Source organism: Acomys russatus, chromosome 7, assembly GCF_903995435.1.
Source record: "Acomys russatus chromosome 7, mAcoRus1.1, whole genome shotgun sequence".
NCBI classification, from domain to species: Eukaryota; Metazoa; Chordata; class Mammalia; order Rodentia; family Muridae; genus Acomys; species Acomys russatus.
This window is the reverse complement of record NC_067143.1, coordinates 62,910,484-62,929,805: the sequence shown is the minus strand read 5'-3', so window position 1 is coordinate 62,929,805 and position 19,322 is coordinate 62,910,484. Positions and strand designations below refer to the sequence as shown.

At 41.6% G+C, this 19,322-nt stretch overlaps 1 protein-coding gene across 2 annotated transcripts in view; it reads right to left on the bottom strand.

Annotated features, from left to right (window-relative positions):
- The window catches only part of Far1 (fatty acyl-CoA reductase 1), a 57,066-nt gene extending 39,065 nt beyond the window's left edge, over positions 1-18,001 (bottom strand). Inside the window, exons 1-2 of one of the 2 annotated variants that reach the window (XM_051149246.1) lie at positions 17,862-18,001; positions 5,354-5,406 (exon numbers count right to left, since the gene is read on the bottom strand). The gene's annotated coding sequence lies outside the window, so the exon portion shown is untranslated. The remainder of the gene's footprint in view (positions 1-5,353; positions 5,407-17,861) is intronic. The other variant, XM_051149247.1, reaches the window with a different exon arrangement.
- Between the last annotated feature and the right edge of the window lie 1,321 nt (positions 18,002-19,322).

Below are 19,322 nucleotides of genomic sequence, written 5' to 3'. Positions count from 1 at the left end.
GGACCTGGCACCCTCACATAGGCATAAATGCAGGCAGAACACCAATGCACATAAAAATAAATAAATCTTAAAAATATTTTTAAATGAGGCTTGGGTGAATATAATCAAAATAGACTGTATTCATGTATGAAATCCTAACAAAATGTATTAATAATATTTAATATGTAAAAAATATTAAAATTAAAATATGTAATATTTTTAAAGTTATTTTATATGTGTGGGTATTTTGCCTGCATGTATGTCAGTGGACCGCTTGCATGCGATGCCTACAGAGGTCAGAAATGATTGCTGGAGCCTCTGCAACTGGAGTTATGGGTGCCATGATGGTGCTGGAAACCAACCCATGTCCACTGAAAGTAACCCAGTACTCTTAGCTGCTGAGCCATCTCCCTTCCCTCTCCCCAGATATTATTTTTGAAAGAAAAATTTTAATTAGCATTAAGGCAACCAGAAAAGCAGAGCTCTCTAACTCATAAGTGCAGGTCGGCAGGTATGCTAGCCCAAGGCCCCAGATGATAAGTCACAAAGAATGCGGAGCTAGGGGACAAAGGCCTATTGAGTGTTCCAGGGACCGGCTGGTCATAAAAGATAGGGAGGATACACAAGGACAAATTCCTGAGAGAAACAGGTACTGGACATGGTCGAGTGAGTAATAAGCCAAGACCCCTCATCCGATCTTAAGTGTTTGCTTAATCCCCCCTTGAGGCCCGCACACAATGTTCCAAGTTTGAGTTTAACCAGATGTGTCGTTAGCTCAGATAAACATCTACCCGAGAAAAACAGGAACCAAGGACTGTTCCTGTGTGATTAAGTCTGACCTTACCCCAGATCTGCCTACGCAATTTGCTGATGTTCAAATGTTCGAAACAACCAATCGTGTGTGGCCGCGCCAAAACTTCCCGCTCCCCCCAACCTTTGTCCATATAAACCCCAAGCCCCTGGGCTTCTGGGTCGACCCCTCTGTCTCCTGCGTGAGATACATGTTGACCCGGAGCTCTGCCAATAAACTGCCTCATGTGTTTACAGCAAGACGGTCATTTGTGTGTCTTTGGGTGCGTGCCATCCCGAGGCTTGAGTGAGGGTCTCCCTTTGGGGGTCTTTCATTTTGGGGGCTCGCCCGGGATTTGCATGACCACCCAAGACCCCTTGGAGGTAGGTCTATGTGAGTTTTGTGTGTCTTTGGGTGCGTGCCATCCCGAGGCTCGAGTGAGGGTCTCCCTTTGGGGGGTCTTTCACTTTAAAACACCCAAAATGCAATACACTGATACTAATTTTCTGGAAAAGTAATTTCTTAAATGCATACATGCTCTTATGGATTATTCTGATAGAAGAGCCAAAAAGTTAGCAATGCTGGTTGCTTCTGAAGAAACTATGTGAAGAAAGACCTGTGGAGTGGGGTGCAGGGCACTGGCTTTTCTTTACCCTGTCATACGTTCTTTTATGTGCGTGGGCTATGTATTTTTTAATGTCTTTGTAAAACATGAAAAAGTATGAAAATGTTGTAAAAATTATAAATCATAACTTTCCCTCCCAACTCTCATTTTATACTATCTGTTGATCTACAGTAACTACAAATTGATTTTCAACTGTAATTAAAGTGAGTCCAGGATAGCCAAGGCTACACAGAGAAACCTTGTCTCGAAAAAAAAAACAAAACAAAAAAAAAAAACAAACAAAATTAGAAAATGTTTTAAGGAAAAAACAAAACAAGTGCTCTGGTGAAAAAGTGTAATCTTTTTTCTGGTAACCTTTACTCATAAATTTGTTCTATTTCCTTATCAAAAAGCCGATGACTGCTTATACATGAAACTATTGCTTTAAAAAAGCAAACTTGATAAAAAGGTTGACTCTTGAATACAAAGCCCATCCCACTAAGGATAATCTTGTTTATGTTGGGACAGGATCTACTTCTAGTTCCCGCCTCACTTCCTTCCCGATGTTGACCACGACTGTAAAGCCCTACTGAATACAGCACTGCAATCAGTCTGCACTGCACTCAGTCTGCACTGCACTCAGTCTGCACTGCACTCAGTCTGCACTGCAATCAGTCTGCACTGCACTCAGTCTGCACTGCACTCAGTCTGCACTTCACTCAGTCTGCACTGCACTCAGTCTGCACTGCACTCAGTCTGCACTGCAATCAGTCTGCACTGCACTCAGTCTGCACTGCACTCAGTCTGCACTGCACTCAGTCTGCACTGGCTCTATCTACATATATCTTTTTCATTGTTATTTACTGCACAGTAACTGACACAAAGGATCTTTGCAAAGGCTCACCTCCATGTTTGCCCTTCTACAAATTTAGAGAAACTAAACACTGAATGTGAAAGTCTCAAAAAGGATGCCTAACTACTCAGTCCTGCTATCAATTTCCATCTCCAACAGCTCCACCTCAAAGTGGTTCTATTTACTCTTCTATTAAAACTGGCTCCTCTATGCATCTAATACACAAACATATTGTCCAAAGCCCACTAGTAGAGATAGTTGGATGAACAAATGGACAGAGAGGACAGTATTTCTGTTTTCACTCTCTCTCCCTCCTCCCCCGCCCCCATTCTGTGAGCCTGTGTAACCAAGAACCCTGCATACACAGGAAAGGGCTCTTTATCCTCACCCTCTTTTCATCAGTTTTTTAAAAGACAGTGTCTCGTTGGTTGCCCAGATAGGCTTAAATTTGTAAGCCTTGTGCCTTAACCTCTCAAGCAGATAGGATTACAAGCCAGCACCACCAAATCTGTCTTTATTCATTATTAAACTCCAAATCTGGTATCATTCTTGTGTTTACCACAGCATGTGCAATGCTGGTTTGTCACTTTTTTTTGTTTGTTTGTTTTGGTTTGGTTTGGTTTTGGTTTGGTTTGGTTTTGGTTTTTGGGTTTTGGGTTTTTCAGGACAGGGTTTTCTCTGGACTAACTTTGTAGACCAGGCTGGCCTCGAACTCACAGCAATCTGTCTGTCTCTGCCTCCCGAGTGCTGGTGTTAAAGGTCTGTGCCACCACCACCCACCTTGTCACTTTTTTTAGCTTTGCTTATCTCACTTTTCCGTATGTCAACTGGAAGATCTCTTGTCAGCAGCAGACAGGCATACAGCGTATAGTTAATCTAAATGATTTTTTAAAAACGTTCCTCAAGCTGTATAACTTAAAAAGTAAGATGTAAGCTGGAGAGATGGCTTAGAACTTCCAGAGAACATACTGTCCTTGCAGAGAACTCGAGATGGATTCCCAGCACTCACTGGACAGCTAGCTCACAAGCCCTTGGAACTCGGCTCTAGGCAATCAAATGCCTTTGGCTTTTGCAGACACTAGCACTCAGGTGTGCATACCCACTACATCTTCACACACAATTAAAAATAAAATAAGTACCTAAAAAAAACTTAAATGAAAAATAGTTTCAAATACCCCTCAGATGAAGAAATCCAAAATTTCCAAACATGGGTTAGCAAAGGTTTTATAAGGGGCTAAAGAGCAAACTATTTTCAGTTGTGTGAGGCACTGCTCAAAAACAACTTTGCAACTTCTACTATAGCACAAAAGTAGCTTGTGTTTGAAACTGTCATCCTACCATCCACTGTGGATTATTAAGAGTAGAAATCTAATCCAACTATTATGTTTAGAGGTGAAGTCTTTGAGAGGTGATGAGGTCATCAAGTGGACACAGTGAACACCCCTTGACTGAATACTGACAGGCTGGGGTGGGGGGCAGAGGATACATTCCCACCTCTTGTCATATAATAACCTTGGGACTTTGTCAACAAGGAAAACATCACCAGATGCAGCCCCTATGCCTCCAACTCTAAGCTAAATAAACTCCTCTTTATGAAATTATTCAGACTCAGGTATTTCCCAGCTGCTCTAATAATACATGAATACAGTAATTACAGCAATGTACCATGAGCTAGGCAGCTACAGCAAATAAACAAAATGGCAGGGACATGTTGTAATAAAATTTAACAAGCCAGAAAGCCGCCGTTTGAAGACCACGCTTGGCCAAGGCCTGTTGTGACCAGTCTCAGGAGATGAAGCAGGACCGAGAGGAGCAGCTCAGACACACAGGCCAGGAACCACTACCTGACGCAGGGAGAACAGCACACGACAAGGTCGGAGGCTGGAGGTAACCAGCATCAAGCCAGGGATGGCTCTGCCCGTACCTGCCTTATACTTCCAGCCTCTAGAACCATTTATTCAATGAAATAAGTTTCCACTGAAGTAAAGAGCCAACTGTGTGAAAACTTATAACCATCTCCCTAAGAAACTAATAGGAAGCCAAATGTCATAGTGACCACAATTAAGGCTCTGAACAAAAGACCTTCTAAAGATAATGCCGAAGCTGCAGGTCACGATAAATACACACTCTTCCCAACAGAGGAAGACAGCAGCAGCTACAGAACTACACTCTAAGAGCTTACAACTGGGATAGCTTTTCAAATGAGAACAGGAAAGAATAGGCGAAAAGCTCACGAGAAGGTAAATGTTGGGAACACAGACTACATCTGTATGTCACCAAGTCTCAGTAAATAGCAGCAGACACAGAAAAAGTAGTGTTCTGCTTTTATGTTACTATTTAACAAAGTGATTTATAGCAATCACTTAACTCTCTCACAATATCCTCAAACCAGGAATTTAGAAAAGGTTACACAAAGCAATTGCAAGTGAATAGCTCTGGTTCTTGAGCTTCAGTGCCAGTGTCTCTCCAAACAAGGCAGCCTGGGCTCCTTTAGAGCACATCAGCTCAGGCTAGTTAGACTGCTTCCAAAGCTGCCAGTGTCCTCAGAACCAGGAATGGACGTAGAGCAGAAGCTCTCTCACCTTTCCTGGCAGTCAGAAGCCACTACAGTAAAACGTTTTATTGACAAGTGACCTGAAGACAGCTCACACTCAAGACATAGAATGGCAAGCACTCTAATGGCTTTTGAATGCTAGAATGGTGCCTCAAGTTGTAGCTGTTGCTATGGGACCCCCTCACCCAACTCTGCTGTTTTTTGCAGTTCAATGTCCAAGAAAAAAGATGAAGATGAATTACGTCTTTAAATTCTGAGAGCAAGTCTCCCCCCTTCACTGCCTTCAGTGAATACTACCTTTAACTGCAGCTGAGGGATGCAGATGTAGCTGGGTCAGCAGCTAAGTGAGCACAGCCTATACACAAACACAGCATGGCCTCATCTTTCCCAGGGATTGTCAGCTACTGTAAACGAAGTCGAGCACTCACAAAGCAAATTAAGCGTGGTACCCCCCAAACCAAAATGATCCTAGGCTCAATGCAAAAAGAACATAGTCTGGCCAGGAAGGGCTTATTTGGAAACCCTTGGAGGCTCCATAAGAAAGACAGGAACTCTCAACAGGGCCAACAGTACCTTGACTTTTTGTTGTTCAAGGAGTCTCTGGGTCCCTTCCTCAGTAACCGAATCTGTGAAAGGACAAAATAAGAACAATTCAGTTTAATAGTCTGTTTTTGCTTTTCAGTGATGGAGACTAGCCCCAGTGCCTTGTAACATGCAATTTAATAAGTCCCAACTGACTTAATTTTCTATCCTATAGTCAAACAATACTTCATTCTATTAGATAAATAAGAATTCCAAGGAAATTGGAAGATGCTAGTGGGGTTTGTTGTTTGTTCTTTCTTTCTTTTTCTATTTAAACAGTCTTGCTATGTAGGCCAGGCAGACCTTGCATTCAAGAGTCTCCATCTCCTAAATGCTAAGATTATAAGCATACACCACGTATTATCAAAAGGTTGGTTTTCTATACCAAAAAAAAATAGACAAAAAGGCTAAAGAAAGAATAAAACAAAAGGTACACCACAATTATAAGTCAGTGTAAAGTCATCTTCCTTGTAAAGTAAAGGCAGGTTTAGAACAGAAAAATAACTGATTGGTCAATATCAGATTTTTTGAAAGTTATCTTTTTTTGAATTAAGGAAGAAAGTACTTTATCATACCAAATGAAACTAGCCCATATGGGAAGTTTCACTGTTTCGGCTGCAATACTAACTTCCCAAGAAGTCAAAGAACAGCTGAAAGCTTCAGCTTGGTAATACACAACTTTTACATGAACAACTCCATTATTTTTTTAATATAGGGTATGGTAGGGACTAGTATAGAAATCTTACTCCAATGGCTTCCTCTAATTTTTATTTACCAAATGAGTGCTGCAAATAATTGGGGGCTGTATTACAGCAAATAATTGGGGGTGTATATACGTGCACCCATGTATGTGGAGGCCAGATTCAACCTCAGGTGCTATTCCTAAGGAACCACCTGCTTTGTTTTTTGAAACATCTCACATTAGCCTGGAGCTTACTGAGCCAGCTAAGCTGTATACCCAGCAAGCCTCGAAGATAACCTGCCTGCACCTCTCCAGGGCTAGCAAACAAGTGCACCGCATCTGGCTTTTTGTGGGTTCTGAAGATCAAATTCAGGTTCCCAAGCTTGAGTGACAAGCGCTTTACCTATTGAGCCATCTTTCTCCCCGTGCTCCCTTCCCATGTACTTAAGCTAGCAAAATTTTAAAAATGTGGTCCCATGGACCTCATACTTTCAAACTTTTATACACAGAGACACAAACAAATATATAGACACCAAATAATCAAACTGATTGAATAACACCATTTTCCATTTCAATTAGCTTTAACTAGATTACCACACTTGAAGTTGATACCCTTTTAACAACACAACAAAAAGACAATTCACTTCCGTGAGACTATGAAAGAACCTTTACATATATATACACACATAAACACATATATAAAGATCTGAAGGCACATTGGAGGACAAAGATCTAGTTAGTGTCTTTTTTGGTAACTGCAAAAAGTAAACTAACAAACTTATAAACAAGAAAATTGTATCTATTTATTATGTACAACATGTTTTAAAATGTATGTACATTGTGAATGCAATCTATATATAGTCCTTTAAGTTAAAAAGTATAAAATTCCCATGAAACTAAGCTACAGACAACAAATAAACAGCCAAAATGTAAACTCAAACTGTACAAACTATGGTCACACAGCGAGGAACAATGAGCTCTTTTTCCTCTTCTCAGAACTTAAGGCTTATCAGGCAGTTTCCACAGACAAAGGAATAGCTCCAGCATCTTGGATAACATTTCTTTTTTCAATAAAAGATGCTAGTGTCCAACTGTTGTGAGCATCCATTGAAGCAGACATAATAGCCACTCTGTTTGCCTGCATGGACACTGATGTAGCAACATCTGTATCCTACGGCTCTAGTGTCTGAGGCCCTTGGTGGTGAGGAATCTGTCGTCCATTAGACTAGTTCTTGGGCTAGTATTACACAGCCATTTTGTGCACTGACGTCCTTCTACAAGCTCAGCACTTTCACGAGAAGTAACGTGCTTCTAGCATCTTATCCTGAAAAACTGTAGATGTTGAGACCTTGTCTGAAGAATAACCAACTTACACTACATCAGAGAGGAAGTATGGACTCTATGGCACTCAAAGTGCTTACAAGAAATTCTAAGATTTTGAGTCTTATCCATTTTCTTTTGTTCCTGTTTCGAAGCTTAAGGCCTATGCTGGTAATTACTATAAAACCAATAGAAAAAGAACTGTGTTCCTTTTTATAAATAGCATGGTAGAAAAAAAGATACTAACTACAAAGAAACATCCAAAATAAAAAAAAAAATTTAATGCAAAGTCTTAATAATGAGTTTAATAACTGAGTGGGGTGGTGGACTGGTAATCAGTTTTACCAAGTCTGCAAAGTAAACTAAAATACCTTCTTTTGCTTAAAAAGCATGAAGATTGTATATTGTCCACAATATATTTCATGATTTAACATTTTTTAAAAATTCTGAGCTTAAATTGATGTTTAAAAACACTACACTTTAACCCTAAACACTACATATGGACTATATGACCCAAAATTGAATCAAATTAATAATCATGTATCTTACACAGTATAATTAAAGTTTATAAAACCCTATTGACAAAATTAAACCTTCAAAATTAAACTTTCAAAACATGGTGACAAAATTGGGTATCTGCAAACATGCTCATAACTGCAAGCACAGTTATGACTCAATATGACTATCCCATCGAATGATTTGTATACAATCCTTAAAGCAGGAAATTGCTCTGGCTCCCTGCCTCAGAAGTCCACTATACTTTACCTGTACTCTCGTATTGCTTTCTTCAGAAGGCTTCTGAATCTGTTTTTAAGGTTAAATCTAAAAACAGGGACGTTTTGTTGGAAAATGGGGTTGGGAAACGTAAACTATGCCAAATCAGATTAGTGAAAGTAATTAGCATATCAAAGACTACAAGATATCCAGAGGTAAAGAAACTAAGTGAACTTCAATTCAGACCCTTCCCAAATCTCCCAATACACCAAGGGAAACAACGCTGGCTAAAAGCCTGTGATCACCAGATCCGCCATCTAAGTAATACTTCTCTAAAAATGGGACAAGCCTCTGAATACAAAGCATGACTGCCCTCTGATAAGGGTACATATAAATAAGATGTAAACTAGCAAAAATAGAAAATAATGAGCATTACCAAACTATATGAAAATAATGAGCATTACCAAACTATATGAAAATAATGAGCATTACCAAACTATATGAAAATAATGAGCATTACCAAACTATATGAAAATAATGAGCATTACCAAACTATATGAAGGACCTGTACCTTTATTTAAGTACTAAGTCTGGTTACTTCAACTAATAATGCAACCACTCTGATACTCAGACATACTGTTCCCAGTCAAATCCTGCTGTCCTGATCTTGCCATGGTTTTCAACTACTAGTCCTGTCTTACAACAACAAATCACCATTAGTTTAGATTCATTACCAATTTAGCTGTAGTTATTACTAAACATCTATAATTTCATCATTGGTTTTATAACCAACAATATTTATAATTCAATTAGGAACTACCTATATTCCTAATGAAAATCTCCCCCAAAATACACTTGTATCTTGATAACCATTATTATTCCACTAGAAAGTTTCAGTTTTAGAAGCTTCAGAGGTACTCTTATGAGTCTTTTCTTATTAAGGGGACATGAATATGAGGGAGGAGGTAGGACTTTTCTCTGGCCACAGCAAGCAAAGGTGATAAAGAATTCAGAATTAGGGCCTGTTGTGTAAGCAGTGATGACATCTACACTTGGATGCCAATGATCCTTCTGGTCTCTAGTTTTGAGTGAGAAGATGTCTTTAAAGGACTGAATCCTGTAATCTCTTCTCAAAAATCAGTACCTTTTAAAACCTATCACATAGCTAAATGCTATCAGAAAAGGACAGGTTGTGTCTAAGTCAACAAGCACAGTAATGTCTAGGGACTTTCTGGATTTCCAGTATGTTTTCAGCAATAGAACTGAATTCAGGTACTTGGCAGCCTACCCTAAAATAAGTCTTCTAACAGTTAACAATACTAAGAACACAGCAAAAATAAGCATTTAGAATATACAAACTTAGATTTCATGGTCAAATTATCAGTTGTAAAGCTAAAGCCTCTAGTCCTAAAACACATTGGTCTCTGTAATACTGAGACCCATAGTGAAAAGATAGCCGAAATTTTTTTTTTAAAAAGTGTGTGTGTGTGTGTGTACACGGATGCTGTGAGCCATGTGTGGTGGTCACAGGATAACATTCTAGAGTTGGTTCTCACAAAGATGTACTGCTCCTGAAAGATCTGGCGTGTCTGTCACCTACTGCTTCACAAGTGCAGGGACTGTGGGTGTGCATCATCCCACCTGGCTTTTTTACGTGAGTTCCAGGAATCAAACTCAGCTCACATCTTACAGCAAACATTCTTACCTGTTAAGCCATCTTTCTGGGTCTAGCCAAAAACCTTCAAAGTTTAAAAGAGTAACAAGAATCAGAGTCCTCAGTTACTACAAGACTGGGACCACCATAACCTTGCTTGGGCAAGTTAGTTAGCATCCTGGTTCCTTGTCCAGTTCACTGAGAGGTCAAATCACTTAACATACTCTAGCTCACAAAGTCTGTATTTCTAACTACTAGTCATTAGAACAGACTGTTTCCTAGTCTTACATTTGATACTTAGGGAATTATTAACTCCAAAAGGTCACCAAGGTTATCACTTTAAAGCAATTCACCTACTATTTACCATATTCAGTCTACCAGAAGTTCCACTATCAGCTAACTTACCTGCTCTTCCTCTCTTCTAAGGATTCTGCTTAGGGTAATGACTTAATATTGTTATGACCTATATTTTAAGTGCGATCCACAGGTTTTTAAAAATTACACATTTCTAAGAAACTCACTAAAAAACACTCTTCAAACTAAGGGGATGATGACAAATTATGGGCCTCAGGGTTCTCACAGACAATCACCCCATCAGCCAAACTCTGCTTTCCTTGTAGAACTACTTCAACCCGGATGGGAAAAAATATGTTTTGGGTTTCATTGTTGTTGTTGTTGTTTCTTCCACAGACCTTGCTGTTTAAGGTCAGGCAAAGAATTTTCTTCTGCTCCAAGAAAAAGAAAAGTTATTTATGCATTCTACTACGTTCCAATTTCTGTTCATTTAAACAGGCACAGCCCCACATCACGTATAAAAAACACTATACACCTATTCCAAAATCTTCTGTACTTACTTCTGTATCATTAAACTGCTTATGGCTAAACATGGTGGCATGTGCCTGTACTCCAGCACGCTGGAGGCTAAGGCAGAAGGATGGTCAGTCAAGTCAGTACAGCCTATGTAAAAAGACCCAATCTCAAAACAAAACAGCAAGAACAACAAAAAGTTAAAACAAAAACCTGGCTATGGCTTACTACTTTCCCCCCAAGAATTCAATTAAGAATCCAACTGGTCTACTTTTTAAGCAAGTATTTGCATGATAAGCTTCATAACTTTATAATTCCTATTAAATCACTTACTTATAGGAAGTCGTGATGGCGCACACCTTTAATCCCAGCACTCAAGAAGCAGAGGCAGATGGATCTCTGGGAGGCTGCGGCCAGCCTGGTCTACAAAGTGAGTCCAGGACAGCCAGGGCATTTACACTGAGAAACCCTGTCTCAAAAAAACAAATAAAATAAAAATCACTTACTTGTTAAAGGTAAGCGTAACATATAAAATTAAACAGAGTTGAATTTTCACAGTATCTTTTCTGCCTATACATTAAAGAATGGATTATTACCTAGATATGTTCAAGGGTAGAACATTTACCTAGTGTAAGGCCTGGTTTCAATCGCTAGCATTGCACAACAGGGAAGGGGATATTAAGCCAGAATTCACAGCTCTGAGACACATGCTGAGCTACAGCTACCGCCTAAGCTCTGAACATCTTAAGAAGCCACTAAAATTACACCAAAAGTTAAATGTCATGCTCTCTTCTAAAGAGACAAGACAAATCTTTATCAAGATGATTGGAGAGGTTTGTAAACCTGAAGAACTTCCACATTCTAAGAAATAAAAGTTATTTTTAGAATATTTCATAAGATGCCATGGTATAAACTCCCTCAATTCAAAGATCTCTCATGAATGTCTATGCCCACATTTCTAAGAAGTCTATGAAATACAATAAACTATTTCAAAATCTGAAGTTTTTCAAATGGTTAACACATGTGTATGTACACAAAAGAACCACTACTGAAGTCTCTATGTGATTTATACCTAAAGCTGATAGCACACACCAACAAACACTTTAGCCAAAGTACATCGATTATTACATGCTGGCATACAGTATTGATGAGATACAGGCACTTTTTAATGGGATGTGCTGAATAATCCACCAGGGACAATGATACATTCACAAAACATTGTGCCTTGATTTTTAGTATAACAAATGGATTTTTCCATGAACTGACTCAAGGAATCTTCACTATGCCCATATCTTATTTGGGTCTAAAAGATAAAGTGATACAAATTAAGATATAATTTATTCATTGAAGCCAAAGTTAGATTATTACCATATATATACATGTCTATGTATGTCTATGTATGTCTATGTATGTATGTCTATGTATGTCTATGTATGTATGTCTATGTATGTATGTCTATGTATGTCTATGTATGTCTATGTATGTATGTCTATGTATGTCTATGTATGTATGTCTATGTATGTATGTCTATGTATGTATGTATGTCTATGTATGTCTATGTATGTATGTCTATGTATGTATGTATGTCCCTTTTACCGCAGCACCACCTTCTCTTTCAAGCTATCTGAATTCTCCTTCATTTCAGAATAGTTCAACTCATTGCCTGTTTGAAGTGCACAATCCAGCACGGCTACATTGTTTCCAATACATATACTCAATCTCCCACCTAACACTCTACCTGACCCAACACCTTAATATATCTGATTTCTCCTGCAGTAGAACGCAGAAGCTTTAAAATACATTTATATATAAAAATGCTTCCATTCCACTTCGATTAGCATATCTATTGTTAGGCTGTCTGGTAATTTGTTTTTTCTAATTTACTTCGAAATTGTGGGCAAAGTAAATAGAGGTTCAAGCTATAAAGCAATATGGACCAGAAGTTTATAGCTTTTAAAGGCAGTGAGTAAGTAACAGAAAGATTCTTTTTTTTTTTTTTTTTTTGGTTTTCCAAGACAGGATTTCTCTGTGTAGCCTTGGCTGTCCTGGACTCTCTTTGTAGACCAGGCTGGCCTCGACTCACAGCAATCCGCCTGCCTCTGCCTCTAGAGTGCTGGGATTAAAGGTGTGCACCACCACAGCCCAGGATCAGAAGGATTCTTATTGACAGGTCCTTGAGTTTTCTCCTTTGTACATTTGTTAAAAACAGAATAGATTTAGTTTTGGTAAACAGACTAGGCAAAGATAGCTTTCAATGAAACTACACACACACACACACACACACACACACACACACACACACACACACACACGCAGGCAGAGTCTTACTCTACTGCCTTGGCTGTCCTGGCACTCACTATGTAAATCAGGCTGACCTCAGACTCACAGAGATTCACCTGCCTCTGCCTCCCAAGTGCTGGGATCTGGCTAACTTCAACACTTTTATTGCTGCTGTTACCTGTGGTCCCCAGGACTGAACTCTGGGCCTTGCACATGCTAGGTACTTTTTTCCTGCCTCTAAGCTACAATGCTAGGGTCTCAACAGCTCTTTAAAAATTATATATACTTTACCAATATGTTATTAGCTCAGATAAGAGATAACAATCACCCATTACTTTACTAACAATTTAATGAGCATCTTCTCTCTAAGATAGCCTATCTCAGTAAACATAAGATACAAAAAGGAATTCATCATTTACAATAATTAAGAACACAACTATATCCTTAGGAGTCCATGACAAAAATGACAGGAGGAAAGAAAGGGAAAAAAAAGGGAAAACAAGGTAAAAAGTGATAAAGGTTTTAAAGTTCTCCTCCCTGCAGCCATGACAGATGAGGAAACTAAAGCCCAGAGAGGGGAAGTGACTTGCCTACCGTTAAACATGAAATTGCTAAAAGGGTAAGACTAAAAACCCAAACCTGCTGATTCACAGTTCAATGTGAACTTCCTGCATTATGACACATTTTCTATATCCTATTAGCTAAAAAGAATGAAGAATAATTTAAAGGAAAGTAAAGGATAAATAAAAAGAAGCTAAAAAGTAAATGAACACAATAAATTCTAAAACCATTGCATATAAAAACTACATGCATCTCCCATACTTCCTCAATTCTCAGGCATATTTGGCTTTAAGACACAGTATCCATCTCTAACATTTTAAAGATATACTATCAAATATAGCTTCTTTCCAAAAATACTGAAATGTAGAAACATGCTTCTCTTAAACAGGAAGACTGTTTATGAAACAAACTCACCTCTATTTATTTAAAGGCAGGCTTACAGGGCACAAACACCTGCAGCAGGAGTTGAGGGTGGTGGCATATCCCTTAGGCTCAGCAATCAGGAAGCAAAAGCAGACGATCACTGTGAGTTCAAGACTAGCCTGATCTACCTAGAGAATTCCAAGCCAGCCAGGATAACATAGTTACATCATGTTTCAAAGAAAGTTGGGGAGAGGGCTGAACCTATCTTTTAAAGTATCAGGTAGCTACTAAATACTGAAGGCTATGTGACTTTTTTTTTCAATTACAGATATTAATTTTAATAAGTAAGTCCTTATCTGTGTGAGGTTTAGAAACAAAGCATGGGTTTTGTGGTTGGTTTGTTTATTTTTCTCTCAGACAGGATCTTGCTATAATACTCAGGATTACTTAAAACTCAAGATTCCTCCTACCTCTGCCTTCCCCCGCGCTGGGATTACAGGCACATGACACCATGCCCTGCCAAAGTTAGGCCTAAATCCTTGTTCCGTCACTTAGCTCTTGAACCTAAGTTCTCTGACCCTCATTCTTCGCATTTGTAAAATGTAGCACGCACATAAAACTAAAAGTAATTGTGACCATTTATTTAAGGAACATAATATATTGTCAAGATGAAACAGAAATCACAGTATACTTATTCTACAAACTCTACAGGCCAAATGAAGTTTAAATTTAGACTGATTTATAATATTTCTCCCTCTTTATTTGTGAGATTGGACTCACTCTGCACTGACTCTTGGGCAAATCCTCCTAGTTTGTTTGATAAACAAAGAGCTACTTTTTTGATAGGTTTCCCTTTGAATTGGAAATACAAGAGTTAAGTGCGTGTGTGCGCATGTGTGTGTCATACAAGTATGTGCTTCTACATGTGGAAACCAGAGGTCGGCATCAGATATTTTCCCCAACTGCGTCTCCACTTTATTTTTGAGACACGTCTCTCCTTAGACTAGACTAGCACAGCAGCAGGCCCCAGGATGCTCTGGTCTGCACGCCCCAGTGCTGAGAGTGCAGGCATGAGATGCCCAGTGGGTGCTGGGAATCCAAACCAAGGTCTTCATGCTTGCATAGCACACACAGTACTGTGTAAGCTGACCAGCCAAACGTAACGCGCCGCTTTCATACTGTTTACTGAACTGAAACAAAGGGAGGAACTACAGAAATGACGTGTGGGAAGAAGGAGGCGTTTCAGGCCAGAAGGAATACCTAAGTGGCCCAATGCTATGAGCGGTTCACGGTTTGTTTTTTAACCTTAAGTTTTCTTTTTAAACACTAAGAAAATAAATGTTGAGGAACGTGAGGACCTTATCTCTATGACTCAAGGTGCTTTAATAACCTAATCCTCCAGATTAAGCGAATGCCATCTATTAGGATGTATCGGTTCAATTAACAACAACTCAGTCATTTCTAGCATGAGAACAGGCCTTCCAAAACAGCTCCTACAGAGCAAATGTAAGTAAGGCCATCTCCGCTCTCACCCCGAGCTCAGACTTACAGATTCCCTATTGGTTCATTTCTGGTGAATGGGTGTTATCACTTAGTGGTAAAAATAACAATGCTCATTTTTATATGGAAAAAAATTAAAGTACAGCATTTGAAAACACTCAGATCTTCCTAGTCAAAGATTAAAACATTTCAAAGGGTTCTGCTACAATTTTTCCCCTGAATGTGACCATAACTGTAATCACACCAAATATTTATTGAATACTTGCCACTAAGCATGATTGCTCAAGCCTATCATAATTCACTTCAGCACCTTGAAGTTATATTCACATTTTTTTTCCTTATTTAACCCAGTGGTTTCTGTTTAACCACTGTTCTTCTGCGTCTCTAGGTCTCTCTAACAACTCGGCTCCAGACTTCTCTAAACAGCACACTCCCGTATCTACAAAATCTTTCCAAGCCATCTTTCTTCTTTACTGAATTCTTTTATAACAAGTCTCTTCTATAACATGCTCAGGTCTGACCTTTGCATTTTCATGAATCTCCAGGGTTTACCAGTGCCTGGCATCAAGCAAATGCTCAATTAATGTTTATTGTCTGACTCTGCCAGTCCTGACTTGCCATGTAAAAGCTACTGTGACCTTAGGCAAATTAAATCTGTCTGAATCTCTCCCTCACCTATAAAAATAAATCAAAAGATGATGATAAGTGGAAAGCTCAAAACCATTTCTAGCACAAAGTAGCAATAAATACATTTTGCTATTTCTAACTACCAAAAAAGTATTTGCAGGGAACCACTTTGTACCAAGCAAGCTTCAACAAGAGACTTAGCTGATGACCCCATATCTAATTCACTCAAATTCATTCAGACAGATCTGTAATTCACCTTAGAAACTATTTACACCTATGGGGTTTGGGGTTTTTTGTTTGGTTTTTGTTTTATTTTGGTTTTTTCCCCCACAATTTGCTTATACTTCATCCAAGCTACTGTAATCATTTTCGTGTCTACTAATAGCCCATGAACCAACTACTTGTGCAAAGGATCCAAAATTCACCTTTTGCAAGAACCCTGCCCTGCTTGGCTTCACTTGAACTGCTTCTCTGCTTGAAGTAAGGCGGCACTTGGGCACTAGGTTATACTAAGGGCAAAATGTGTTGCCCATAAATACCTTCTATGTCCTGAGGAATGATCCATTAGCTGACATGGTGAGCAAGTTAACATATACACAATCGCTCTCTTCAGTTTTGTCCTTGACACTGTAACTCTTCACGGGCCTTCTGTCCTATCATCAAGCAGAAATTATCCCTTCCATCTAAAGCCACTGGAAATGTGGTCCCCTCTTCTCTATCCCCTAATTCTGCCTGCACCCTAGAAACAAAAGCTTCAAAGAAAAAAGCAGAAACCGCATCACACATATACTAATGTCTTTCTTAAGTGAAAATAATTTTGTTTAACTACAAAACTTCTCAAAATTGAAAACAACTGCCCAACAAGCATAATACAGACTCCACTACTTTAAAAAGATAGCTCGTTCAGGTCTGCACAACTATACTCACATTAATCCTCACTTTTGTTTCTGTAAGACACCTTGCGGCGTTCTTATGACATATTACACACACCCAAGATGATAACTCCATCTTCGAAACGTTGCCCTTAGCACTTTTAAGATAAAGAACTAAACAACGCCCCAATCAAAACCAAATTATACTTAATACCCATTACTTCCGAGAAGGTAAGTTTGTGTGAGCTGTGGCCATCAGATGGGTCATCCTGGGGACCGGATAAAGGTAGAAGGCTAATGATCACCCTCGGTAGCAAAGCTGAGTGTTCGGACCTGTCATCCTGGGACACTGGCTTTCTCAACTCTGTTCTCACTCCACTATTGACAAAAGATCCACACCCTTGAGCAAGCACACACTAATCCACCTTGGCTGCTCCTTGTGTACTTTCCAAGAAGCGAATAACGCCTTCTAGTCAAACAGCCCCCATCCAGCCCTAATCTAAAAATCTCTCACTCCTCGGCCACCTTCCGGCTTCTGTGTGGACCTTCTTACACTCCACATGCCCTGTCCCCATTGGTCCACAGACCTTAATCTTCAAATGCCAAACCAGTTCTCCATCCCTCACCCACCCAATTTCTCCGCAACCCCATCGATGCCCACTTCCCAGGGAGCCAATCCCACTCCGGACCAAGGGCCTCCTCACCGGACGCCCTCTCCAGAGCATCACCCCTTTCCCATCACTTTCTTCCTCCTCCTCAGACCCGGAATCTCTCAACCCCAGGCCTCCACCCTCCTCCGTTAACTCCGGGGCCCCACCGTGGCCGCCAGTGCGCGGCCTCCCGCCGCGGGAGGCGCCCCTGCCTCCCCGGGCTGCAGGCCAGGGCCCTCTCGACTCCCTCCCCGCGGCCGCGGCTGTTGGGGAGGGCGGCGGCCCGGCCACGCCGCGCAGGGACCGTCCGGGCAGAGGCAGCACCCTCGCCTCCGGGCGGCCGCGGCGGGGCGGGGGCGGGGCGGCTAACAGGCCCCACCTCAGCGCAGCCCGGCCGGGGACTCCGCAAAACGGCGACCGGGCGCGGAGGGGCCGCGGCCGAGCCTGCGACGGAGCCCGCGCCTCTCACCTCGACGCGGAAGCTCGGGCCTCGCTCTCCCCCTCGGCGATGGCTACGCCGCCGTCGCGCTCTCCTCGCTCGCTTTTCACCGCCCCCGACCGGCTGCCGAAGAGCGGACAGACAGCGGCGCGCCCATTGGCTGTGGCCTCTCTGACGTCACGGATCCCGACCGCGCCTCGGGGTCTGATTGGCTGGCGCGGCGCCTCTTTTCCACGTCCGCTCCCGATTGGCTCTCGCGCACACCCTTCCCGGGAGAACCGCTTACCCTCCAGTCTTCTTCAGCCTCCTACCCCCAAAATGGTCCCCTCTCCGGGAGGGGAGGCGGGACCGCCAATGGGTTAGCGGAGGGAGGCCGGGAGGTGGGCGGCTGGACGGCGTGGTGGGAGGGGAAGCGCAGCCAATGGGCGCTCGCCGCACATCCCTGGCTCAGCAGCGCCGTCCCCCGGTCGCCCGCTTCCCGGAGGGTCGCGCCCCGGGCCACGCCCGACTGCCCTGGCGCGGGAGCCCGGCCCACGCGAAAGGTGCGGGGCAAGTGGCGGGCGCGAGAGCCCGCCCAGCAGCCATTGCGGCGTGCTTGGGTACGTCAGCGTGGACTCCGTCGCAACCCAGATGGGGTCGAGTACCCTCGGCCATAGCTGAGAGTGAGGAGCCTCCTGAGAGCTGCCAGCTGGTTCCTCGGAATGCGGAACCGTCGCTGTGTGTGAACCTCCTGAAGGGCCCATTAGGGAGGATAAGCGCCAGGGCGGGGCGAGGGGGGCTCCTCATCCACCCGCGAGACTGTCTGCCTGGTCCTTCATCCTCCGAGACAACCCGGTGCAAGATGTAAGGACAGTGACAGAAGTTTCAGCCTTGGAGGGTGGGGCGTGTGCGGAGGGCTAAGGGTGCCAGGGAACTTGATGCAAGTCCTGAGCAAGAATGTAGATACACGCAGTTAGTATGACAAGCGTTGTATTTTATTATGCTGAGGGTACACACACACACACACACACACACACACACACACACACACACAGAGAGAGAGAGAGAGAGAGAGAGAGAGAGAGAGAGACATCTATCTGTCTTCAGTATCCTGGAATGAGATTAAAGTTTAAAATAAGGGCCAAGGATATGTACATCTAAGCAGGTCCCAGTCAGTGTGTGATGTCACTCGCCATTGACCCATCATTGCTTGGGCTTCAGTCTCATCCTGTAATTGGTCTGTGAAATCTCTTTCGAGAAGACTAGTTCCCTCTCTGACTGGCCTCTTTTTTCCCCAGCATGAGATTTCTAGGGAAATTCTTATTTCTTTGGGGTCCATTGTTTCAGTAGTCTGACTGAGAAACACAAGTGTCTCTTTAGAATTGCTTCCAGGTCTATTAAAGTTCCCCCACTATTTGTTTTAACACCCCAAACTTGAGGTGGAATGAAGTCTGAAATGAATATAATAAAATTCAAGGAAGGACCAAGCTCAGAACACATTTAGTGCCAGGT